This window comes from Nannobrachium achirus (genome assembly GCF_963921795.1).
Source record: "Nannobrachium achirus genome assembly, chromosome: 20".
NCBI classification, from domain to species: Eukaryota; Metazoa; Chordata; class Actinopteri; order Myctophiformes; family Myctophidae; genus Nannobrachium; species Nannobrachium achirus.
This window is the reverse complement of record NC_137827.1, coordinates 32,280,000-32,306,959: the sequence shown is the minus strand read 5'-3', so window position 1 is coordinate 32,306,959 and position 26,960 is coordinate 32,280,000. Positions and strand designations below refer to the sequence as shown.

The 26,960-nt window shown below is 41.7% G+C and overlaps 1 protein-coding gene across 1 annotated transcript in view; it reads right to left on the bottom strand.

The window, feature by feature from the left end:
- Window positions 1-26,055, bottom strand: part of stag1a (STAG1 cohesin complex component a) — a 62,140-nt gene extending 36,085 nt beyond the window's left edge. The window contains exon 1 of the mRNA XM_080751238.1: window positions 25,920-26,055. The gene's annotated coding sequence lies outside the window, so the exon portion shown is untranslated. The remainder of the gene's footprint in view (window positions 1-25,919) is intronic.
- Window positions 26,056-26,960: the final 905 nt, after the last annotated feature.

The following is a 26,960-nucleotide window of genomic DNA, read 5'->3' as shown; positions in this document are numbered from 1 at the left end:
TAAAATAATTCATAATAGAATGCACATTAAACATTATGTTTTGCTATATGCCCCAAAATTAGTTTATTTTGATTAGTTTAGCTTGCAAGCTGCTATAAATTATTATGACTGGTTCATTATTGCCCCTGCAGGGCCACCAGACTATAGTACAGGTACTTGTCTGACTTTATTCCATCCATCCATCTTTCTTTCCCCTCCCAGATAAACTTTATTTTGGTGGCATGCACTTGGGCCATATGTCAATTCAACCGGCTTCATCGGGAATCGATTCCTTCCATTTTACGTTACATAGTTTACTAGTAAGACGCCTCAGGGAGACATGCGGCCAGTGATGTATATCGGACCAGTTACCCATATATGGAGACCCCTGTATGATAGTCAACAATGTGATGTCAGAACATGCCCATATATGGGCATTACCAAATATGGACATTCCCAGATATGCGCTTAATATTGATGACATCGGGACAGGGATCTCCATATATGGGCATAAAACGGACAAGGATGTAATTAATTTGAAAGTGTGACTCGTGATGACATCAGCGATCTCCATATATGGGCATAAAAGGGACATCAAGCCAGAGCGTGATTGTCAGAGTGGCTAACCCATTCTGTTAGGAGTGGTTCCCCTGACATCACAGTGACATCAGAGCATGATGTCAGGGCAACAAACACATAGAACCACAGACAAACCCATAGAACCAAAGTGTCAGGCATGACGTACAGACAGACAGACAGAGATACGCAGACAAGATGTGACGGTTTTCATAGTAAACTTGGGACCTACGGTCACAATAAATGTATTTGTGACTTTAATTTTAAACTTTTCCAAAATATGGGGATGACTGACTTCATAGATGTCTGACACTGACATCATAGACCACATGTGACTGACACAGTATATCCATATATGGGCATTCCAAGATATGGGCTTAATATTGATGACATCAGGGATCTCCATATATGGGCATTCATTTATTAGTGAATTCATTTTCCACATTCGCTTGAATGGGGTTAAATTCAAACCCCAAATTTCCAATTGCATCTTTCCAATTTTCTTCTTGTTTAAGAGCGATTTGTGCCCAGTGAACCCCCTAAGCAGTTTGTCTGCTAGCAGTGGCCCCCAGAGTCCCAGAGAGAAGCAGGGATGTACAGGACACTGAGAGTCCCAGAGAGAAGCAGGGATGTACAGGACACTGAGAGTCCCAGAGAGAAGCAGGGATGTACAGGACACTGAACAGAGTCCCAGAGAGAAGAAGGGATGTACAGGACACTGAGAGTCCCAGAGAGAAGCAGGGATGTACAGGACACTGAGAGTCCCAGAGAGAAGCAGGGATGTACAGGACACTGAACAGAGTCCCAGAGAGAAGCAGGGATGTACAGGACACTGAACAGAGTCACAGAGAGAAGCAGGGATGTACAAGACACTGAGAGTCACAGAGAGAAGCAGGGATGTACAAGACACTGAACAGAGTCCCAGAGAGAAGCAGGGAGGTACAGGACACTGAACAGAGTCCCAGAGAGAAGCAGGGATGTACAAGACACTGAACAGAGTCCCAGAGAGAAGCAGGGATGTACAGGACACTGAGCAGAGTCCCAGAGAGAAGCAGGGATGTACAGGACACTGAGCAGAGTCACAGAGAGAAGCAGGGATGTACAGGACACTGAACAGAGTCCCAGAGAGAAGCAGGGATGTACAGGACACTGAGCAGAGTCCCAGAGAGAAGCAGGGATGTACAAGACACTGAGAGTCACAGAGAGAAGCAGGGATGTACAAGACACTGAACAGAGTCCCAGAGAGAAGCAGGGATGTACAAGACACTGAACAGAGTCCCAGAGAGAAGCAGGGATGTACAAGACACTGAGAGTCACAGAGAGAAGCAGGGATGTACAAGACACTGAACAGAGTCCCAGAGAGAAGCAGGGATGTACAAGACACTGAGAGTCACAGAGAGAAGCAGGGATGTACAAGACACTGAACAGAGTCCCAGAGAGAAGCAGGGATGTACAAGACACTGAACAGAGTCCCAGAGAGAAGCAGGGATGTACAGGACACTGAGAGTCACAGAGAGAAGCAGGGATGTACAGGACACTGAACAGAGTCCCAGAGAGAAGCAGGGATGTACAAGACACTGAGAGTCACAGAGAGAAGCAGGGATGTACAGGACACTGAGAGTCACAGAGAGAAGCAGGGATGTACAGGACACTGAGAGTCACAGAGAGAAGCAGGGATGTACAGGACACAGAGTCACAGAGAGAAGCAGGGATGTACAGGACACTGAGAGTCACAGAGAGAAGCAGGGATGTACAGGACACTGAGAGTCACAGAGAGAACTAGGGAGGTACAGGACACTGAGAGTCACAGAGAGAAGCAGGGATGTACAGGACACAGAGTCACAGAGAGAAGCAGGGAGGTACAGGACACTGAGAGTCACAGAGAGAAGCAGGGATGTACAGGACACAGAGTCACAGAGAGAAGCAGGGATGTACAGGACACTGAGAGTCACAGAGAGAAGCAGGGATGTACAGGACACTGAGAGTCACAGAGAGAACTAGGGAGGTACAGGACACTGAGAGTCACAGAGAGAAGCAGGGAGGTACAGGACACTGAGAGTCACAGAGAGAAGCAGGGAGGTACAGGACACTGAGAGTCACAGAGAGAAGCAGGGAGGTACAGGACACTGAGAGTCACAGAGAGAAGCAGGGAGGTACAGGACACTGAGAGTCACAGAGAGAAGCAGGGAGGTACAAGACACTGAGCAGAGTCACAGAGAGAAGCAGGGAGGTACAGGACACTGAACAGAGTCCCAGAGAGAAGCAGGGATGTACAGGACACTGAACAGAGTCCCAGAGAGAAGCAGGGATGTACAGGACACTGAGCAGAGTGATTAGAGTTCACATTCAGCTACAGCCTCAGGGACAGGCAAGGAAATTAGCCAGTGGTGGAAAGTAACTGAGTATATTTACTTAAATACTATACTTACTATACTTCTGAGGTATTTGTACTTTACTTGAGTATTTCCAAATTCCAATACCACTTGACTTCACTCCTGCTCCATTACATCTCGGATCCAAATATTGTACTTTTACTTCACTACACTTATTTGAGAACTTTAGTTACTAGTTTGTATATTGATTATCATAACAAAACATATTAAACACTTCAACCCTATATAGGCCTACATTTGGGCCATTTGAAAATAGCCAATCTACAAGATCACAATGCGTCGCATCGTGACGCATTGTGAGCAAAATATTTGTATACATTACAAAGTTTGAAATGGGACATTCTGCACAATGAGTACTTTTACTTTTGGTACTTTAAGTATATTATGATGCCAATACTTTTGTACTTTTCACTTGTAAAGGGCACGGTCACAACGCACTTTTACTCTACCTATGAGGGCGGATTCTGCCAATGCATTTCAATGGAATGGAGAGGTTTTCTGCCATTTGCGGATTTCAGAAAAAAAGCTCTATTGAAATGCATTGACAGAATCCATAGGAAGAATAAAAGTGTGGCGTGACCTTACCCCTAACAGAGTATTTCTTTAATGCAGTATAGAAATCTTTGCATTATTCTCAGCATGTTTTTTAAGGCGCTGTAGCCCAGGGACATGAATGTGTATGCGGGCATCTCTACCACTGACTGTCAAACAGTGCTTAAAGGAGTGGCGACACCGGCCGAAATTTAACATTATGATACAGTTGGTCCTTTAAGAGCAACACATTAAAATAATAAGTGAATATTAAAAAGTAGCAAAAGTTTCAGGACAAACATTTTCTTATTTTTATTTTAATAATTGGGTTTACTTGAGTCATCGTCAGCCACACAACAAAGCCAATGGCGCGTAGTCATGTGCTGTCTGGACTGGAGCGTCTGCTCTGCTTTGTGATTCCACAAGGGCAGGTAATCATATATCATTTTAAAAGCTATTTTGACTGCTCAGGTGGTGAAAACAGATGGTGAATTTGAAGGTTTACCAGACATTATGGCCTAAAGATGCATTTTTCTTCATTGGTCAGGAGAGGAGAAACTGTAATACAGCTGATCATAAAGACTCATAACTGAAGTGGCATGGAAGAAAAAGGGCTCTGCAGAAGGAGAGAACAATGCCTAGTTTATTACTGTCATAAACCGTTGATAGGACCATTTCAACCAGGCACAGTAGACAGCTAGAGAAATGTTCTCCTCGGAGCACAGGTCTCCACCAGACCAGGTACATTATGGTGGGCCAGCATTATATGAATGTATTGCACATACTAAAGGGTAGCATGGGTCCGAGCCCCGAACTAAGACGGACGGTTCAGGGCCAAAATGTTCTACCCTTTTCAAGTAGTCACAGAATATTCAATCCCCCGTCGAAAGTGAGTTGTTTGGCCCATGCGTTCCCTAGTTAGAGCCAAATGAAAATACCAAGTTTTGACAAAAATGCAGGGAAAGTTAGGAAGAAGATAAAGGCGTCACCATGCCAGGTGGCGCTGTAATAGGCCAATGTGAAAAGGGAGGCATTTCTTCCTTGACCTAGTGGCAATGTGCATGCAAAGTTTCATGCCAATCTGACACTGATTTGAGGCATTTTGTTCAAAACCAACCACTCCTGCAAACTTTAGATGCCAATATTAGCCAATCAGGATGGTACTGTAAATGAAAAATCTGACAAATCCTTCTTGATCACTTGACTGTAGAGATAATGTGTATCGATTTGCGTGATGTTTGAACAAAACCTAGTAATTATCACAAAATGTGTTACGCTATAACAGGCCGATGTGAAAAATTTGGGGCAAGGGTTCTGCTATGGCCTCCAGGTAGTTTGTGTGCAGTTTCACATCGATCGGGCCAACGGTGCCGGAGATTAGCTGTACACAGACAGACGGACACACACGGACGGAAGGACAGGGCGAAAACGGTCTCGGCCTGGCGGAGACAACAACTCAAACAAGGAAGCATAAGTATGAAATGTGTATGCTGTGCCTGAAATTCCTGAATATCTACTGTGTCTGTCTGTCTTTGTAATACATGTCATGGCAGTCTGGTGTGTCTATGTAGTCTTGTCAGCAATCCTGTGTTATGTTTAATGCGAGACCGTCACTGCAGAACATGCCAAAGCAAAATCTTCACCGTTGTCTGTGTTTTCTGTTTGCGATTCTGTTTTTGTTTTGACATGCCAAATGTCACCAGATTATGAATGAAGCAAAACAAAAGGAGAGCAGAGAAACAGCAAGAGGGCATCCATCTCTCCTCTGTAGGACAGCCACAGGCTTAGCCACCACACACCACCCTGTAGAGCTGTAATTGAGTGGATAAAGCTACTTAACTGTGCCTCGCCTGTCTCATACTGTATACCACAGCCACTGCATCTAGCCTAGCGCTAAAGCTGATTAACCCTGTACGTACAATACAATCCAGACAGCTTTCTCTTGCTCTCTATTCAAAGACGATAAGACAGTTGAACTCAATCAAAAAGAAACTGGTGGAAAATGGAAATTCCTCACAAACGGGCATTGAAACCTTCCACATGCAGCTGCCCCCAAAAGGTCAGAACAGGGCATTAGGTAAAGATAAGTTAAAGGGTTTTCACTTTTCATAGCAGCATCCAGAGTCCAAACCCTAAGAAAAACATATAATGAAAAGGGGGATTTATCACAGAAACAACATTTCTGAACACCGACATCATGTTTTGCTTCTGGGGAATTTGTTTCAGATTACTGAAATAATCTGGAAATAGCAGGCCATGTCTCCTCTATTCTCCCTGTTTACACAAATGTTTTGAGAGCAACTACATACAATGATAACACTGCAATGTCAAGGAGTGTACTGTACATATCACCTGCTCTTTATCTCTTGTTTCTCCCTGTGGACTACTAGAGACTGTCGAGGAGCCAGGCGTGACAGCCAGGTGATGGAGGGCAGTGGACTAAGAAGAATTAGATCGGGTTAAGTGGATTCAAGTAGTGGATATGGTGGTGTGGTGGCTGGAGAGAGATGATATGACCAGAGGGTCATGGTGTTAGAAACCTTGCCAGGACTGTGGCCATCTGCCGCGAGGAAGCTTAGAGGGACAGCGAGCGCTCTATAGCAGCCTCTCAACATGCTATTCCAATTTGAGGTTCATTCATTGGATAATGCGTTCATGACCAGTGACGTGCAGAGAATGTTTTTTACAGACGGATAAAAGGGCAGGGGCTCAAGCCCCCTTTGATGTCTATGTGTGCAGCACGTGCCTGTTCATGACATACGCACTAGGTTTTAAAATGAATAGTCCCATCCCACTTATTGTGGAAGCAATTACAGGCAAACAGTATGGACTATCAGAAATATAAAAATCCTGTAAACCCCAAGAATTTGCCATTGCTAATAGACAAACAAATTATAAATCCTCTGATTAATACATGTATCTATCTTAATCAGCTACTTTGACATAAACAATCCTCCAGACCTATAACAGTGCTTCGCACATCATTGCAGCAAGAAGCATGATAAAGTTGCACACATTCTCATTTCTAGCATTGGATAATACAAGTGCTGATTTAGTGAGAATCATTATCTTCAGGGTTTTTTGGACAAAAAGCTAACTAGGTCAGGCACAATGAGCTGCAGAATCAACCATGTAGGTTAATGACATCAAACAGGTGGAAAATACAATTTATGCGCCTGGTGCAACAACCAAAAGATTTATCTTCCTCAGTTGTGTGATCAGGAAGATGCAGACTGGGACAATTACATAGAACAGTGGTTCTCAAAGTGGATTTCAGGGACTCTCTAGAGCCCCTTTTGACTGCAGCTTTAGCACCACACTACACAACACCGCACCACACAAAAGTACCCCTATCGTTAAGAAACAAATTGACCCTTTTACTGTGATTATAATACAATATCATTACAACTATCTTAATTATAATACACTATAATGGATTATAACTGTGATTATAACACACTATAAAGTATTAATGTATTACTATGATAATTATAATACATTATAATAGAGGTTATAACACAATATAATCTATAATGAAATAAAAAGACTGTGTGCTATGACTAAGGAACCGCTACTGCAGTTTTCGACCCTACTGGGAAATAAAAGGCATTTACATGGTGTTGCTGTCATTCCCGATGTCTAAACAGGAACCTGGGACACCAGGTCTATGCAACTCTCCAGTAGGTCAGACAATCAGCAGTACCAGCCAGGCATAGATAATACTGCATTCTGCATTAGCCGCTGCTGTTCATTGAAGGTTGAAAATCAACAGAACTCGCTGACATTTCAATTCGACGTGAAACTCACATTAGGTGTGTTACAATAGCCAGACATATTATGATGTAGGATACTTGAATAAAGTACAAATGCAGGATTTCATACCAAAATACTTTATCTTACAGAGATAGTAAGAGTAATAATAGTTACTGTATAAAACATTTTTCTTTTTTTTGTCTCCAGACAGGTACTTATATATACAGCACACGAGGCATATTTCTTTCAGTGTATTTATGGCAAGTTGTTCGAACGAAAATAGCAGTGACATTGGCATACAATCCAGTGGCCGTCATCGCTAACTTAAGCTAAGCTTACTACATTGAATGTCGACGTATTTTCTAAACGAAAAATAATATCAACTGCCTTGATCTAGTCTCTAGTCTCTTTGCTGTTGGCACACCTACTTTGTTGTCAATACTTTTTACATAATTTTGTCATCATGAAAAACATTCTTTGCTTCGAATATAGTGAAACGTTTTACTAGCTATTATTAACAAACTTGCTAGTAGCTACATAATGCAAACAGACTGGCCGCCCAGCAAGCGGCCGAGAGCATGCCTGCCCTGTTGAAGCATAGAGCACGCTCCATGTCCTACGAAACCACACCCATCAGAGTGAAACACCTGGTATTTATTGAGTATCATGGTACCAGGGGTCCCAAGGACCACGGTCAAAATACACTGGACTAGAACTGTGCCTGGGTGTGCCAGGGTCCAGGTGGAAGTTATTACATCATCATCAATGGATCATCAATGTCCAATTACGTATGTAAGTGGACCACATAAGTGAACCACTTGGCAGTCACTAGGATGAAAAAAAAAAAAAAAAAAAACAGAATACTCACACAGAGGAAATACGAAAGTGTAGCATAACAAATATGATAGTAGCCTACTTTGTGCCTAAAATTACAAATCATCAGTCGGAACTTGGTAAAAAATAAATACACTCTCTCTCTCGAATCTGCAAAACAGTTTGGCAGATGGCCAGCAGGCAGTCAACAGTTCAACTCTGAATATGCCCACTGTGTTTGGAAATTGGAAAGACTATGTGGCTGTGGGGGCTGATGAGGTGTGTTAAAGCTGTGGTGCGATGCATAAAAACCACATCAACATTAAATATATTTAAGTAATTATTGAGCAGACCGCTCGTGCTTAGTATTTTATTTCCAGCATTGACGAGGTCATAAACTGAGAGCTTAAGCCGGGAGCTTGGCTGTAGCTGATAGTCTACACTCTGGTTATCTGATTCCTACAGACAGGCTGCTCTCTGCCCAGATCTGCAAAACACATCACAGAAAAACAGGGACGAGAAGAGATGGGGAGGATCTCTGTATCAGCGTCTTTCAGATGTGGAGAGAAACAAAAGTGATTTTCGAATTGAAGTCAGAAACAGAGGGAAAGAAGCTAAGGCAAAAGGGTGAAGTTAATAAGAGACAAAAACTGCCAAAAAAAAGACGGATAGTAAGCAATATATGAGAGGGGGAAAGAGAGGGAGCACAACAGACTGTATAGATTAGAATATGCTTGAGGAAGCTTGACACATCAGATTGCAACCTGCGATGTCTGTACTCACTTCACTAATGACCAACAAGAAACAGTAATCGCCGACATCCCTGAGTCCCAGGCCAGGCCCACAAATGCAATGTCTACCATTCAAATCTGGCTATAATCCTCCAGTACTTAATTTACTCTTTTATTTCATTTTTCACTCTTTAACTAATACAAATCTAAATATAACTAATGATTAATAATAATCAATATCATCATAATTATTCAAATGAATCAAATTGGCACCTAGGCGTTTGTCATTGACTGGGGTTGTCCAACCAAAGTCCACAGCCACTGCCACTGATGATAATAGAGCCCGACCAATGCCAGCCTTTTGATGAGTCGAAAAACGTAGCATAATTTACTCAAGTGGGAAAATAGCATCCTTGACTGGTGAACTCCTGCCCTGTCAACCAGAGGTGATAATAGTTATAGCCTCTCAGTCTTTTTATCACTTCTCTCACCCAGGGCCAGTATATTATCTCTTTTCCTTGAACAATGCACCACATAGTCCCTGTCATTGCTAACCCATACAGTTATCCTGGGGAGAAGAGAAGACACCCACATTGCAAGACACTTTGTTTCACTTGACAGGAGTTTCACCACAGCGCATGTGGAGGGACAGGCTCCCTGCTGAACAGGCACCCCTAGTAGCAGTCGCTAGTGCATTCCATGGGCATTGAAGTAATAAGAAGGGTAGGGATTCTAGGAAATAATAATAAAATCTAGGGATGGTCCGATCAGGTTTTTTGGAACCGATCACCGAGCACCGATCACAAAAGTTTGATCACCCGATACCGATCAATCACCGATCCGATCAAGTTATTATTTATATATTATTTATATTTTCTAAATGTTAATGTTTTAACTTTAATTAATTAATTCACTCATGAATTCATTTATATATTTGCCTTATAGTTATTTACCAGCATTACTATGTATTTATTATCATAGCAGTAACTAATTATTCCTTCAGCACTGTGGGAATCAATACCCCAAAATGGCCTCAAGTGGGCATACTGAACGTCTGGTTGATCGGATGCACCGATCGGATCGGATCGGTGAATTTACCTTTTGATCTAAACCACCGATTATCGCCGATCACGCTTTGATCGGCCCGATCCGATCCATTGCCGATTGATCGGTAACATCTCTAATAAAATCCTTGATCTTTGATTATATATTTGTATACATTAATATCGGCAGGCCTTAATGAGGATTTCTAGTCCGATGGCCTTTACTCTAAAACCCCAATAGCCCAAAGAAATTCCCTTTGGAAAAAGAAAAAGAAAACCTGCACACACATGTTCCAATACCTTTATTAACTTTTTGAACCTAGGCTCTTCGTCAGGTCAAATTATGAGTTTACGCAAGTTGATCTGATGCAGACCCTAGGCTCATAATATTGTCAATAAATATATTTACTGGACCATCTGAGTGTGCAGGTTATAGTTTATTTTACTACATACTACACATACAGATGTGCCGTTTCAAGTCTTCGGGCTTTACCACTCTTTTCCAGGAGATTTCCTGCAAATGCTTTTTTTCCCCCACAGACTTCTTTCCCTGTTTTGCCTTTCTAATTTTTACGAGTGTATTTTTGCAGAAACCCGCAAATGGCAAGAAACCACTCCATTCCCATTGAAAAGCAGAATCCACCTTCATAGGTAGATTTAAACTTCGAAGTAATACGTGAGAGAAGGTCATAAAAATTGCAAAAATAGCTGATCTACAAGCTCAATGTTCTGCCAATCCACTGGAAATCTACTGTCTTGCCAATGGCAGGACATGTGAAGTCTGACTAATGTGACCCTGTGGTACGAGCAAGCTGCATCAACAAACGTTGGACTGAATACATTTCTTGTGCATTATTCGCTCAATTTACATTGTTGTGATTGGTTCTCAATAAGAATGCATAAAGGCTCTCACCACGCCATTCAATAAGCACCCCCTCTACATAACCTGTAACAAACACGTTGCTTGTGTGTGGTTTCCCGAGGTAGCTGTGATTTCTCAAATATAAAATGGGGATATCCGTCCAGCAAGGCTTCACTTTAAGTTCTGAGCAGCATTATCTGCACAACATGCTGACAAATCAAAGAAGGCATGCCCTACTCTGGGATCAGTCCAAAGTGTTGGACTACCATACTGCATACATCCAGGCCCAATGTACTACAGATATTGAAGTCTGACACCAACAGGAACAAAAGATGGTCTCTTGTGCTGCCAGTTATGAGCTGGCAGCAGAGAACCTTCTTGGCCTAATCCCCCAGCAGCCAACTGTCACAATCCACTTTCACCAGATTAGGATTACCACACACTCAGCAATTAGCAGATCTTCTCTCTTGACAGCGATATTTACACAGTCAGAAAATAGAGATCATATGGACAGCACACCCACTCAGATGTCATGGACAGAAAAAGCGCATGTACACATACAAGTTACCATCTGTCATTACAACAAGAAAGTGTATGTTTGTTCACTGTTCCATTCAGTAACAGAGCTTAGTCAGGGGGAGGGGCGGGGGGTGGCGTGTGTGTGCATGTGGCTGTGTGTGAACTGCAGAAATAGACAAGATCTCTTTTCCCTCTACTGAAAACTAGAATTTTAATCTCCCGGGGTCCACCTCAATGAATAAAGGATAAATAGATTTGACGGGGTAAAAAAGAAAAAAAGAAAAGAAATCCCAGCAAGAGATAAAAAAAGACACGTTTAAAATCAGGAGAAAAGGCACTGCTGAGGACATGCAGAGTGTTCTTCTGTCTTTCCCTCTTCCTGCAATGGCTGCCTGCAATGGCTGCCTGCTAGACTGCGGCTTTGCGCAAAATGGAGCCGGGAGAAAGTGTGTGTGTGTGTGTGTGTTGGGGGGACGGGGGACGGGGGACGGGGACGGGGGACGGGGGGTGGTACAGTAGCACTGAGGGATCTCAGTCGGAGCAGAGGAGATAGAAAAATGGCAGAGAGGGAGGGAGGGAGGGGGGAAGAGCAGGAGAATGAGGGGGAGAAGAAAAAAAATACTCATTTGTTCTTCTCTCATCTTTCTACTCTCTCTCTTTTGCGCTCTCTCACCTTGGCCCAGATTCTCCCAATGCCTGTTATTCACAGCTAATGGAGGGAAAGGACAGGGCAGAGAGAGACGGACCAAAAAAACACACAGAGAGATGGGGGGCTTATGGACAGACAACCACACTGGGAACCATGTACAATGTCAAAGAAGACATACACATCGGCATATGGAGAGGTAGACACTGAGGAAACACACACAGCCCTTGAGGAGGCCATTAGCCCCCATACCCATAATTACTTCCTAATGACCTGGCTGACAGCACTTGAAGATTTCCAACAGAAGCTAGAGCAGCCTGCTAATGCATGCAGAAGGGTGTCAAAGTAAAAAAAATCATGATGAAGCAATAATGTACGGCTGAGCAGCATAATAAATGCCCCGATAAAGGTTGACCTTGTGGAGGGTAACCAGAGGTCCAAGCTATATTGGGTGTCGACTTGAGCCAGACAATGATAGCAAGATGTGTTTAGGGAGGCAATTTATGCAAGTTAACCACATGAACCCTAGCATTCCTATTCTGGGCATGTCATTTTATGTGAACATTCTGCGAAAATGGAGAAACATTTGTTGAAAATAGTAGATCTACAACAACAAAATTAATTCTTAAAAATACTTTTCGGGAATTTAACTTTAATTTGATAATTGAAGTCAATGGGTCTCAGATTAGGCTGAAACCTCGCTCTGAATCGTAAATATTAGATATGTCATGTGTGTCTGCCACATGAAGTCAGAAACCACGCCATCATCAGACCCTGTCTTGAAAGGATTTTAGGAATCACACATTGGAATGAAGTCCCTTTGGTTGAATTCATGAATATGAATTTAATGAATACAATTGGAGCCTTGCCCGGGCAATATGCAGGTATCTAACTTGCACTTTATTGTATTGCTAGTGGTGGTGAGCAAGGTTGGGTCAATAAGTAGGTCGGGAAAGGCTAATTGTTGGTATCAGCCGATAACACTGGAGTCTGTCCCCTTTACAAATGCGCTATAACCCTGGGAAATGGATTGGTGAGGTGGAGCACCACACTTACCATCAGCTACTTACAGCACGACTTGCTGCACCCAAACCATGCCACTCTTATGCTGAGTTGGCGGTTAATTGGCAGTTAAAAAAACTGAAAATATATTGAAACCGACATTTAGAACCTCTAACCAGCTACTTCATCTTGTTCACTTGCTTTAATATATCAACAAAACAGTACAGATCTTGTGAGAGAACTATGAGTGCAATGTAAAACAAATGAAATATTAATTCATCGTAATCGAGGCAAAGGTTTAAAAGAAATCATAATCATGTGATTTGAAGACACATCTTCCAGCCCCAGTATGAGTCACTATGGACAACAAAGGACAAATACTGCACGTTTAATGTCCTGAATATAATGAGGTAGGATGACTGGGTCTGTGGGTCAGTGAGGAATGGGACAGTTGGTTAAAGAACCACTATAATCTGTGTGTTGGTATGTAGTCTGTGCCAACATCATACAGAGCAGATGGGTTCTGGACAATATAAACACAAGTAGAAACATCTCTTAGTTGTGGGCACTGCACATAGTCATAGACAAGCCTGAGCTTCATCATTTCAGCCAAAGGAGCAAGTCACCGCTCCCAAGTACAGCTCAATGGAACTCACAGAAATAGCCTTTATAAAGCGATGGAAATCTAAGCAACAGATAATAAGCTTCATTGTCACCGTTCCAACATCCAAACCTAACCTCTAATTGCTTGTAACGCTGAGGTTTCCGTCCTTCCGTGACCAATTCATTTGTACAAAGCTGTGGAGGTGATTTGGCATGGATCAGTGAATCAATAGTAAAGCTGCGGCTGTGTAAAGAGAGACACACACACACACACACACACACACGCACACGCACACGCACACGCACACAATGATTTTAACCTTGCCACCTGAAGGATTATATGTTCAGGCCCTGTGCCAATTCTAAACCACAAGCCTCTCGTAATCTAAATTCTAATAATAGCATAACAATAATAATATATACAGTAGAAGCCTTCACCAGCCTAGACAAGGAATAATAATCTCTTCAGTGACTGCCTCCCCTAGAGTCTGTGTTGGCTAAATTGCCATGTTATCAATCTGTGCCTTTGCAACTGGAGGCAACTTGGATGCCCCCCCCCCCCCCCCTTCTGGGATCAATAATGGATCACCTTCTAGTTCTAGTCAAAACTCACGGTCTGCACTCCTACAGGGGAAACACACTCAGCTACATCTCAACACTGCAGTAAATGTTTCAGTACATCTAAGGGTTCTATGGCAATCTATTTACTGAACAGTGTATGCCAGGGGTCTTCAAAGTTTTCAGGCCAAGGACCCCTTAGTTGAGAGAGAGATGAAGCAGGGACGCCCACTACCTTTTCATAGATTCCATATAGAGTAATTTCATCATTTGACAGCACAACCATCAGTGTATTTTGGATTCATGTCAATTTGTGTTTTCAGATTTTAACCACTTGAGCCGTCATTACCTAATACACTTGACCTTTTACTCTGTACTTTTTCCCCTCTACACCAAACCTCTTTGCTGAAACGAGACGTTGTGAGCTTGTAGATCTTCTATTTTTGGTTACAGTTCTCAGAATATGGACACTAGGGTTCAAGTTGTTAATATAAAAAGGATTGGAAGATTTGGAGGACCCCCTGTAGTAACTCTGAGGACCCCCTAGGGGTCCCGGATCCCCTGTTGAAGACCCCTCTTCTATGGCAATCTATTTACTGAACAGCGTATGCTCCATAAATTAATTCTACAGTGAAGGGAAAGCTTCTGTGAAATTCTATGCTCAAGTAGAGATATGCATTTATAGTTTCTTATTTATAATTTCCTTCCCCAGAGGATATTTCAAAATGTTCCTGATCTCAGAAAAATAAATGCCATATCTATTCAGCAGGACACAGTGGTCGCCCTTAACTTTGCATTCCTTACCTATTTTCGTCATGTCATGGGTAAAGTTCTTTAAAAATAGCAATACTGCTATTTTTAAATGGGGAGGGGGGGGCTTAAGTGGCTAAACACACTGTTGTTCTAGCTGCACTCAGTGTCAGTTACTCTGTGTGAGAGAGCACCAGCTAAAATGCCCTCAAATAAAAGGTGTAAATGAAAACAGAGACTCGCATCTGCTAGCTCACAGCCTGTTAACGCTCTCTCTCTCGCTCTCTCTTCCCCCTGTATTCAGTGCGAGCAAAGCATCGCTGGCAGGCTGTGGCAGCCTTCTTTCTCTGAGCCGTCTGTCTAAAGGCTCACTCTTTAATAAGGTGTTCCAGTCCACAAAGCCTTGCTTTTACTGCCGCTGAATGTAGAAAAAAAGAAAAGAAAGAATGTGGGATCAACTGCCATCAGTGTCAACAAATGTGTGCATTACCTAGGCTTAAACTCACAAGGGGCCAGCTGTAGCATTTTCTAAAGTCCCAAGGCAAATATTACTCAGCTATGGAGTGTCCTCAAACTAAATGTAAAGCTTGGTGAGCCTTTATAGAGCATTGTTTTCTTTTAAAGATTGTTATCATACATAATGATTTGGGGAAATGATTTATTTTACTTTAGTTTTTATGAGGGGGGGGGGGGGGTCACTTAAAAGACACTATAAAACCATAAGCATATTCATATTCTTTTCCATTAACACAGATTTGAGCTTAATTAATTTTGATTTATTTTCTATATAAGATGGTGTTTGGCAACATTGTGTGATGTCTTTTGTTTGTTTATTGTCTTAAGTTGTGTATAGTTTTGTTCATTAAAAATTAATAAAAATGTAAGTAAGAAAAACATAGATTTGAGCTTCGGTGTTGGAGACTTAGCATGAACTATCTGGACGTGAGCATGTGTTGAAGTGAGAACAAATAAAAGCATGCATTAGCCTCAAAGTGGGTTGAGAAATTGAATTCAGGCTGCTTTCAGACCAGCCCTATAGTCAGTGCAGTTGAATTGAACCCTGGAGCATTAACCCCGGGCCAAGTTTGTTTCACTTGGGGTGGTGTGAAAGCCCAAAATGAACCCTGATAAGGACCAAAGAATGCTCCCTGACTCCCTGGTCCACCTGTACGAGGTGGTTCCAAGTGATCTCTGGTACAGTATGTGGTTAATTTCTAGTTTGAACACAATTGAACCCAGTCGCAGGACACATATGACAGGAGAAAATAAATGGCCTCATTGCTGTTCGTAAATTGTGTGTAAATGTTTTGTGTAAAGTGGTGTGTATACTCTCTAAGCACAATCTGAGGAGGTGCTATTCATGAATGTGAAGGGAATGTACAGCCTTGATTTGTGTGTTACGCAGTTGTATGGCATCTTGTATTTGAGAAGCAAGTTCACCCTGACTTCAACAAACGTGAAACCAATTTCACTGTGCAGAAAGAAGTTCGACTTAAGTCTCTCGCCAAAATGATATACTGTATAAGCCTTTTCTACTGAACATTGCTCACCTTTACAGAGATAAAAAAGATGAGGCTGGAATCCAGGGCCTACTGGAACGCCGCTATTCGAAGGATTATGGAGCTTTATTGATTACTGAGGGGAAGATAGTCTTTTGGATTAACACAACACTGTCCTAATTTGTGGAATGGGGAAGGGATCTGGACTACTCTGGTCACAGCTAGATTTCATCCATACTGTATCCTCATCAGATGAGATGGTAAGACTTATTATTAGCCTATTGTGTGGCTTTCATGTGATCAATATATTATAAATGATACTGGGACTGTTGCCTCCTGCAACATTAAGGCATGATATTAGTCATCATTAGCCGAAACTGTGGCAGACACTGGCAAGTCTGGCAAACACGCTGAGGGACCTAATTCATTTATTCAATCTACTTATGCAGATAGGTGTATTTGATTTCCCTTTAACCTTCGCACCTGAAAGGCATTTCCAGCCATATGGCCTCTATTTACAAATTTTGAGCTGGTTGATTTTGCTCCATTTTAAAGGAAAAAATCATCAGTAGACACAGCCTCTAAAAGCTGGCATTACGGAAACTTTGGAAGATAACAATATGGTTCAATATGAGGCAAGGTTAATCATTTGGGACCCAATTTTGTTGAAACTACATACAAGGATTCAGTACCAAGTACTTGCGTATAAACTAGTTGACTGAGCCCAAATTCAAGGTAAAAGAACTTGGTCATAATGTTACTGTAAATAGAAAAAGATTGTTATCGATCTACTTCCTTTATTTGAATAAAACTTCAGACAGTTATTTGCGTTTCTATTGCAGCATTGCGGCCCATTCAGATCGTACACCACTACAGAATTCCTTTTGACAAGTGTACTGTATGCAGTGCATTCATATGCTGTGTTAGTCTTACTGGCTTATTAATATGGTATACTATATGGTATGGTGATTTGTTATGTTCAAGACTACAAAGCGAACTTCCCCCATAGGTGCAATTACGTTTTTCAATTGACCAGAACTGGGTCATGGATTGAAAAGAAAATATGCTTTTTTCTGCCAGAAGGCAGCTTTACAACATAAATCCTATATACTGTACAGTACATCTTGGTCTGGAGTCGCCCAGGGGTCTAACATGGTCTACTCTGCTCATTGTTTCCCTCTACACCAAATCTATTGTAGAAAATAGACGATATATAAGCTCACAACACATGACACGTGGGCTTGTAGATTTGCTACTTTAACAGAATGTTTGCCTACTATGCCCAGAATAGGAACGCTAGGGTTGTGGTTAACAAAAAAATACAAAAAAACAACAACACTCTGTTCTCAATCTGTTTCTTCGCTTTTCAGGGAACCAGTGATAACCAATCCACTCTGGGTTGCATCAGAAACTAGATTTGTGTGTCAGCAGCAGGTGAAATAAAACCTACTGTAACAGCCTAGCAACCACTGAACCAGAACCATATACATACAGTAAGAATATGGACAATCACCCAGCATAACACAGACAGCGTACACACCCTTTCAGACATGTGACAACAAGATGCAGACAATCTCATTACAACTTGACAGATGAGTAGTACTAATCAACACAAATCCACTCACCAGCAACGTCTCCAGCCTCCAGCAGAGGAAAATGAATTCAGAGGTCAAAATAAGTTGCCATCGTGCTATACAACAGCCTGTATACCTATATGACATTGTGATGTGATATTGAGAAATCTCAGCTCAGCTGATAAATATTTCCCTCAAAACAGAAAATGTTATGAATGCTTTTGTGGGTTTGAAGGTTTCACTTGTACGTTGGCAATCTTTAACTAGACTGTTAGTTACTATAACATTTCAGTTTTACATGCTTCTTGCAGTGTTGCTGTTTAGCTTATGGTACGCTTAGTTTTCTACACCTGCCTTGACTTGTACATTAACAAACTGAGATATAGTGTTGTGCAGTTGTGATGGCCAACATATCTTCTGGAGTGGCCTATTCAATGTTCATTTTCTTTAGAATGCTGGGATCTTGTCATGTTAATTTTACAATTATGAAAATCATTTTAGCCATTCTGTCACTGCCAATTAACTAGGTTTTTACAGAGCTACACTTAGTTCATAGACACACCTTACACCAGTTCTTGAGAGCAGGACATTATAATAAATCATGCCATATTGTCTTGTGTGATCACAATGAATATGACACATGACATTTCCAAGCAATGAATATACCATTATACCTGATTGAGTTTTTTTATCTGTCTAGTGTAAGTTTGGAATAGCGTTAAAAAGGTTAGAACGACTGAGCTAAAGGGCTCTGCTGTCTTGTGGTAAAGAGACTGTAATAAGGCCTCATTGATTTATATGCCAATGAATTCTAAATCAGCTTAACGGGTGTTTCTGGTCATTGAGAGAAACACTCGCTGTAATTCAGGCTCAGCAGCACTGACTCTTATTTCATTATGTGTCCACGGCTAAGGAGAAGAATTCAGGTTAGCTTCAGTGCAATCCAGAACTCTATAAAGCTGCTCAGTAATTACATGTATTACTCAATTCACACTTCATGTGAATGTACCAATATTGCTTTAAAACGCATAAATGTTTACACATGTCACCACCAGACTTTTGAAAACACTGCTGATCCTGTCTTAGTTTTAAGACTTCAGTCTGGTTGGGCGGAAACAGAGACGTTTTGAAAGCGATGACCTCATTCGCTTCCTGATTGGAACACAGCTGGAGATGCTGGTGCCAATCATTTGACCATGGATATGGTATTTTTTGTATAGCAACAGTGAAAACTGAGCATTCTTCAAAAACTGCATTATACTGAATTCCACTAACATGAAGTCAAAGGCTTACTTCACTACGATTTGACAAACGTGCTACGCTTAGCATTGCAGTGGTCATTGAAATCTGACATAAGGAACCAACATAAACAGTAAAGCTTTTCATAAGAAGGCTTTGGTTTGGTAAGCTGCTTGCGGCATTAAGTCTTTTAGATGGCATCTAGTAGATCATTATCAATGAGAGGGGAGCGAGCAGGACCTGTGAAACTGCTAATAAACACAATAGGAGTGTGAAGGGATGTTTGTGATTGGCTGGCATAGTGGCATTAGCTGTACATCCAGGGCGACCAGGGGAAATGTAAATTATACCATCCATATTGTTACCTTTGCAATGTTAATGTCTTGCAAGTTTATATTATGTACATATTACAACATAATGTTATGATAATTATTATTCGGCACTAGTGCACACACTATATCCTGTGTGGGTGTAGGGCACTTGAAGGCGTGTGTACAAAACACAACTACTAGCACAACTAGGTGGTATAGCTTTTCCTATGTTTAGTTTTATTTGGCTATTTCGTGTTTGATCAGACAACAAGAGCTTCAGTGTAAAAATCTATGTTTTTATATGATGTATGACAAGAGCTGTGAAATCAACATGGATTGAAGTTGTCAGTCAAACTTCAAAGACTATTAGACTATTAGATCGATTACTCACCCAATGGAGACTTGAAATCATGGATACTTTTTTGTTTATGTCGCATTCCTAAACCAATAATTTGATGACCAGCAGTGGTCCCTATGGAGACACAAAGAGCCTGCTTTGTTCCCAATGGAGACACAAAGAGCCTGCTTTGTTCCCTATGGAGACACAAAGAATGCGACAAAAACAAAAAAGATATCTGTGAATTCAAGACTCCATGGGGTGAGTAATTGATAGAATTTTGGGTGAACTATCCCTCAGAAGCATCTTCCATAAAACCCTACTGGTCTCGGATATTTCATTAAAACAAATGTTTAAACCCTCAATCTGCAATTTCTTCATCTGGTTTGCTGTATGTATAAATAGCAAAAGTACTAAGAACATAGGTTTAGTACTGTGAAGTACTTTCCATCAACTCAATTATCAAGTCACTAACAAGTTAGAATGTAAATTGCTACAAAACTCCAGGGAACTTGTAATAGAGAGAACTTTATTTCAACAAATGCCTCTAACATTTTCCCCACACTTTTCTATCCAATATGCTTCCCATAAAACACAAAACTACTCTCCGGTATAGTTCTGCAAACTGCTTTCCGTCAATCTCTAATTATCCCTTCCATTCACACAACCACAGGTTAACGTGCTACAAGACAACAGAGATGGCCTAATGTGCAGTTGGCCCAAATCCTATTTTTCTTGGTGTGCGTCAGATGAGAGTCCAGTCCAGCCCTTTCTTTAGCCTGGCACAGCTGCAGCCAGGAACAATTACACCTCACACTGACTGATTTAATGCTGAGCTGTTGTTCAATCACAGACACCCAACCACCTCCCCCTCCCCCTACTCCCTCATCCTTACCGAACTGCCGCTCTCCATGGAGGCGGTTTATTTGTCAAATAATAAAAGGCGTTCAATAACTTTTTTTTACAAGTGCACTTGTGTATTTACAGTTTGCTTACTAAATAAATGGCAGACAATGCATAGGGCCCGCATTGAAGTCAAAGAATGTTCATGCAAACAAGCCTGTTACACTAAACACTATTCTTCCACACTATTCTTCCACTTGCCAGCCTTCTTCTTCACCCTGACTTACTGCTGGATAATTGCCTAAATGTCTATGAATATAAGACAATGAGAAACAATTGTACCATCCCCCTCCCCAGAAAAAGAAAAAAAAAAGCTGAAGGCTGGACAATTACAGTATAGTTACAGGAAATATTCTAGCTATAGCCAAATATCTTGATTCAAGGTCAGCATGTAACAAGCACTGACTCTGAAAAATCTCAAAAGCATTACATAATCTCCTTAGGTATGCCGTTATAAGCATATACTGTAGCGCTGACCAAAAGAATCCAGTTAAGCTGGACCTAGGACTAAGTAGCCATCATGGCACAAATCTTAACAAATTTTATTTTTACCCAATTAAAATCAATTAGCTCTAGAAATAACTTAGAAATGATTTGACCCGGTCATTGTATTATTTTGATAACTGACAGAAATGGTCCTTGACTAGTGGGGGAGGCTCTCTCCATTCCGACATGTCGCCACTCCGAAATTGACTTCTTATTGTCGGAGTGGCGACACTCCCATGGGCCTAAGGTTTAGGGTTAGAGATAGGGTTAGTGTCGGAATGGAGACATGTCGGAAAGGAGACATGTCGGAGTGGAGAGATGCACTCGACTAGTGGGACACCCAGTCCACTCCTTACAGGTCTATTATAGGAACTACCAGGTCAGGCTGTGAGCCAAGAAAAGCCAAACGGAAGATGGATTTATCCCACTTATCTTAGCTCTACCATAATGCCTGAGAAAACGGAAGATAGCAGTCCAGAGAGGCTTAGGGCCAATTCATGATACTCCACTTTCAGAGACGAGTTTAATTTGGTTTGTTTCCGACAAATAACATCTCGGAAGCACCGAACAGCCGACTTTATGACAGTACCCTACCCGCCTCCCCGAACCGCTGAATGACATCATATTGTAGTTTGGGCAGAGCTGAACTGAATTAAACTCGGCTAAAAAAAAGTTGAGAATGCGTTGGCCCACAGAATTTCAGATTTGGCCCTGTTGTAGACCTAAGCATTGAGAAGTCTGTAATTGTGAAAATTCACAACATCCTTTAAGAAGCAGGAATAATTATTAACATATATAAACTTAATTCATTCTACAGTAGTTGGTGCAAGGAGGAGCACATGCAGTCAGAGCAAATTGGTAATTGCTAAACACACATGGCCTGTTGGGGTCAAGACAGACAAGAAGAGGTCCTTCTCCAACAAGTGTCCCCAATGACTAACCGTTCAACATAGGCAATTAGTTATGGAACAATGCATCGCCTTTGCATTGCTTTTTATCTCGTTCTCTCCCCAATTTAGTCATTATTCCAATTGATTCCTCCCCACAGCCCACACATTTCTGTGTTGCCACTGCTGTTATATCGTGCAATTCTGTTCATGGGGATGCTCAGCAAAGCCGGAGGCATAGCGGTGGGTTTGAACCCACAACCTCCGCGGTGGTGGGCAGGAACATTACCACTGTGCCACCTGAGTGCTGTGATGTTTCAAAGTGCTTGTTCACTGTATGCACTTATTATATGGATGAAGTATGAATTAGACTTTAGCATTGAAGTTGTGAACACAGCAGTGCACTCTGACTCTACACTAAACTGCGTTTTTTGACAGTAAATAAAATGCTCCTACACTAACGCTTATATTTTTGATCTGCCCACAAACTAGGACAGAGCCCAACAGCTCAAACCATGCTGTTTGTTTTGTGGCAGTGCTTCCAATGTGAAAAAATGAACGTTAGACAGACATGACCTGACAAAGTGTCACGCCTTTGTGAGCTTGTAGATGATCTGCCATTTCCGATGCACAACATTACCATAACTAGTACCATTACTGGGATTAGGGGTAACAGAAACTTGAAGGCAGATTGAAAAGGGGGAGAGCCCTATAGTCCATTGGTACACCAAAATTCAGTAAATAAATAAAATGTAAATGCAGATTAGCAAATTAAATAGCAGGAGGCTGTCATTCTATTGCAGAGTACCTCTTGACAACAAGGTCCTCTGGTGTTGTGCAGAAAACTATGGCCTTGCAAATCATGTTGCATAATGATGTTTTCATTATATTCATTCATTATATGGAAATAGAACAGTTATTCCACCCATTTTATTTAAGTTTTGTCATATGCATGTTTTTTTCCCACAAAATCAGTGTAAGAAAATCAAGAACTTTATTGTTAGTTTTGTTAATGAGTTCAGACTCAGTCTGTAAGCAAAGATAAGTAAACCCTTTATTTTGATCGTCTGACTTCTGATAGTCTGTCAACAATGAAAATATAATAGGGCTGGGTGATAAAATTTCAAATTAATAACAATTATTTAAAACTGTTTAAGTAGCCAATCTAAAAACTCACAATGCATAGCTTGTAGATCAGCATTTTTGTACACCACCATTGTTCAACTTGGTATAATACAGTGTTACGTGATTAATCAGACTAATCGATTTAGACTATTGTGAAAAACTAACTCTATTCAAATGTATTTTGTCGATTCATAAATATATTATAAGTAGGGGAAAAATACTTTTCAGACTTTCTTTCTTTCCATCTTTCCGGATGAACTTTATTTTGCCACTTTACTCTTCCCACACTTGGGCCATAAGTCAAATGAACTTGCTTCATCGGGACTCGTCTGCTTGCTTGCTTGCATACGTTATATAGTGTGCAAAAAATAAACTTTTCCCAAATATGGAGATATCTGACAACATAGATGTCTGGCGTCATAGACCACATGAGATTGACACAATATGTCCCTATATGGGCATTCCAAGATATGGGTGTAATATTGATGACATCAGGGATCTCCATATATGGGCATAAAAGAACAAGGAACAAGGACTGACAAAGAGATCTCCATATATGGCCATCAATTTATTAGTGAATTAATTTTCCCCATTGACTTGAACGGGGAAAATTCAAATGGTAAGATGGAATTCATTGCAAATGTAAGTGAGAATCGCGTCACAGCAACCACACTTGTAATTTCCCAGAATTGCATCTTTCTAGTTATTTTTTACTTTGCTTCTCGATTAAGCAGTTATAGGCCTGTTTATTTGTTCAAAATATTGGTTTCGATATATTTTCCATTAATTCCCCAGCCCTATTATACAGTATGAATGAATATATTCAGTCTATCAACAGTGTATGTGTCCGGGTAGCTCAATCGGCAGACCTCTCGCCTTTGGGTCACAATGTCATGGTTTCGATCCTGGGCAGCCGGCAAGTAATGGTAGCTGATGGTAAGTGTTTGCGCTCCACCTCAGCAATCCACCTCCCAGTGGTCTAGTCTAGTGCATTGAAACAGGAATACTCCCACCTTCTCAGCTGGTACAGACAACAAACCACTTAACAATAGTCAACCTTAAAGTATATGTCAATGTTTGTTTATCTGTGTATAAGAGTCCAATGTACATCAATGTATAAGACTCGACAGTGCAGATCTGTAAACAATCTATATGAAATAACCAGTCATCAAAATTATGGAACAGAAAAACATCTATATTTCAAATGGGGGGTGGTCAATATTGTCATTCCTCCTTACATGAAATGGAGCACGGTCAAAGGTCAGAGATACCTGAGTAAACAGAGACCCCCCTAAACCCTGTTGCAGCATACTCCACAAACAGTAAAATGAGAACATACAGCTAATTAATAAGCTGCATTGTATACCTGTGGGTATTGGACATGGCACCCTTCACAGTGGGACAACCAGAGCTGCTGATTATCACAGTTTACATGATCACAACACACCTGGCAACTGTCAAATGGAGGAGTTGGACACCAAGACCATCATAGGTAAGTCATTAACTGTAACAGGATTGCCACATTGATTACTGATAAGACAGCTCATTATGTATTTCTTAGCTCTGGCTGGATGTTTCATTATGATGTATTCCAGGTCATCATCTTCTGTGTCACATCTTCCTGGATTCATTAAGTGATAATCTACAGCTAAGTGGCCTCAGCAAGCTCCAGACAGAAGCAGCCATAGTGCTGGTAGGTAGAGAGAAATCACATGGCTCTCAGACTGTAAACAAAGCTGTTATGCAACAATCATGGAATCGTGCACACTGCCTGGCCTGGGGCGACTATGACCTGCTATTAACTATCCCTACTAACTCATCAGCTGTTAAGTGTGTGTACAAAAGTCTGCAGGCGACCAGTTAGCCTACTTGAAAACCTGTAGGAACTCAACAGTCACCCGAGTCTGCTTTCAGGAGCCCATCCCCCATTTGTGACTCACGTTTCCCCGCTCAATGTTGCCTGCTTCCCGCACAGAAGGGGGCGGGAATGGAAAGAAACGCCATAATAATGTAACACATGCACCCCAAGTTCATTAGACTAGAATCGGGTGAAAACACCCCCTGGGTTGTCATTCTGGACATTAGAAGACAATGCATTCATCTGGGATCTGACTGACGCATCACCATAACAAAACTAGTGTGCCAACTTGAAACATCAAAGGGCGGGATATTCGTTGTTGATACAAGCAAAAAGTAGCAGTCAAAGAAGCAGAGATCGCATCCCACATATACATGAATATACAATGTGCAATTGGTAGAACGGCAAAAGGCATGAATAACAGTGAAGTCCACAACAACGTGGCAGCAAGTAGCATTCGCACTGATGACAATAACCAACGCGCTGCACGACGAGCGGGCAGCAATACCATACTGTACAATCATAATAGGAGTCTGCAAATGAGGGGGGGTGGGGGGTGCTCACAATTCTGCACTTCACTGCCTTGCAAAGAGGCACAAAAACACGTCACACCGCATGGCTTTTTATTTGTTGACGAGACAAACTCCCGCGCTTGGGTGGCAATTTGTATCAAACAGAGGGGAGTGTTGAGGCTACCACTTTGCCTTCTAGCAAGTGGTCTTGCTGGAAAAATATTCGAGCTAGCTTGCGAGGCTAATCGCTCAGCTCTGGGTAACTGCTGGGGGAAGAGAGAGGGAGAGAGAAAGCACATTCACCTCCGTTAGCTACAGCGCCCATCCCCCAACTAACCAGCCTTTCCCCGTCCTGTGTCCACCATCTTTAATCTGTGCTCCGTCTCTCTTCCCACCACTCAAAACATCACCAAAACACAAGTCACTCACCTTTATCGACCATCGCTGAGTCAAAAAGGACCTTCCGAAATAATGAATCGATATTTGCGTATATATTATGCGTATATTAATATTGAAAATTGGCCGTGCGAGCGGAACCGCGCCTTGGAGAAGAGCAGCAATCCTAAACTGCCATCTGGTGGTATTTTTCTCGCTGTAATGCAGCAGGAGCGGCGCAGCCTCAGACCGAGACAAAGCTGCCCCCTGGCGGACACTCCGCGCGGCGGACACGCGCCCCAGGGGCGAGGATGGGGAGGGAGGGACCGCAAGACCCCGCCAATATAACACTCGCGGGGACGCGCACGCGGGAGGAGAAAGGGGGCCCTTCCCCTCACTGTTTCTCTCTCTCTCTCCATCTATCTCTCTGTCTCTCTATCAGTTTGGGTCACATATCATTTCCAAAGGCTACCCTAAAAAAACATTTAATTGTAGCAGATGTTAATGATAGGATAGTATTATTGGGAATGTGTATTATAGTGAATTATCATGTGAGAGAGAGAGAGAGAGAGAGAGAGAGAGAGAGAGAGAGAGAGAGAGAGAGAGAGAGAGAGATGGAGTGAGAGAGACATGCATGAAGTGTCTATATTATTTTACTTCTGCTTTTAAAAGGCACTTTAATTTGTCTCATTGAAATGGGCTATACAAATAAACTGGCCTTGCCTTTAATTTCTCAATAAACTCAATTACACATCAGCCTGAATGTACTCACATTATACATTATTTCCAGTAAGCACAAGGGAGATCTCAATTAAACACTTTAGCTTCACCTAAAACAATACCATATTCAAATGTGTGTGTGAGTGTGTGCATGTGTGTGTGTGCGTGCATGGTTGTTAAGAGGACACAAAGGACCCTTTTCAACCTCTCTTTTTCTCACAACCTTCCTCACACACATGTAGGCCACACACACACACCCACACACACACACACACACACACACACACACACACACACACACACACACACACACACACACACACACAGTTAGAGATGTTTGATCTGATGGACATTGCTGTTGTTGTTGTCCATGGC